At 45.2% G+C, this 1,262-nt stretch overlaps 1 pseudogene; it reads right to left on the bottom strand.

The window, feature by feature from the left end:
• Nucleotides 1-259: 259 nt before the first annotated feature.
• LOC107542400 (actin-related protein 2/3 complex subunit 5-like protein pseudogene) lies at nt 260-789 on the bottom strand (annotated as a pseudogene).
• Between the last annotated feature and the right edge of the window lie 473 nt (nt 790-1,262).

Raw genomic sequence — 1,262 nt, 5'->3', positions numbered from 1 at the left:
TCTCCCCTTAGCCGCAGCTCTTGGATCTGCACCTGCCCAAATCATCCCTCCCCCGTTTTAAACAGGCAGTGCACACAGGTACTCCTGACCAACTCTGGCCGGCCACTCTGGCACAGTTACAGTTCTGCATTATTCATGGACAAAGGCACAGACTATCAGATCCTGCAAAGGATTTAGGAAACAGTAAGACAATTTCTCCCTCCACCTTGAAAATAAAGTACCCTTCAGCAGATGCATGTCCTGAAATAGCTGGGAGTTACTAGGAAGATGGTTCATTCTCAATCCTTTCTTCACCAGCCTGTGCATCCAAAATTCTTCTCAAGTTAACATGAGTCTCTTTTTTAGTCTTTTTTGCTATAAGAACTCTTATAATGGAACCTAGTCCTCCTGCTGTTAATGCCTTTTCATGCCACTGGAGTAACACTGCTCTACTACTTTCTGTGAGCTTCTCAAACCCTTTAGAAATGTACTTCATTAGCAAGTCCATGTCATTTCTGTCCAGTGATGGCACCACCTGCTCAATTTCACTGCTCTTAAAATTTGTAAGTACTCCCAGCACATCCCTGGGCTCATTTCTTCAGGGTTTGATTCTTGGTGTTGACAGCAGAGTTCCATGGGGCTGCATGAAACACGTAAAGCTTGTTCCCTTGCCGCAGGAGCCTCACCAGGATTCGGGCCTGGCTTACCTGCTGCCACAGCCTCCTCCCCCTGCTCATCCATGAATTTGCTCTCTTAAAGCTCCTCAGTGTCCACCTGATGGAAATGCAAGGACAGCATGCTCTGGGCCATGGTGAGGGCTCAGCACTTGGCCAGCCAGGTCCACTCAGATTCACTCCACTCCAGACTGGCACCACAACCTTCTCTTAAACCAAAGCCTAATCCAGAACAAGACCCTAACTCTTCAATTCTATGAAAGCTGAGAAAGGTGAGAAAGTTAAAGAAGAAAACTTTGAACATAGCAAAGGTTGGTTCATGTGTTTGAAAGAAATAACCTGTCTCCATAACATAAAAGTGCCAGGTGAAGCAGCATTTGCTTCAATTTCAAGTCAACAGCTACATTAGCTCCTAACAAAAAATCAGCCTGTCCTTAGAAGCTTCTCCTCTCTAGCTATGAAAGTCCTAGATGGCATCTTCTTCCAATACAAGGCTCTTTCATCTACAAAGAAAATCTGTTGTTTAGTGAAGCCACGTTCAATAAATACCTTAGCTAGATCCTCTGGATAACTTGCTGAAGGGTTGTGGATTCGATTCCCAGTCAGGGC

This window comes from Miniopterus natalensis, chromosome X, assembly GCF_054644295.1.
Source record: "Miniopterus natalensis isolate mMinNat1 chromosome X, mMinNat1.hap1, whole genome shotgun sequence".
Classification (NCBI taxonomy): domain Eukaryota; kingdom Metazoa; phylum Chordata; class Mammalia; order Chiroptera; family Miniopteridae; genus Miniopterus; species Miniopterus natalensis.
This window is presented reverse-complemented; position numbering and strand designations above follow the sequence as displayed.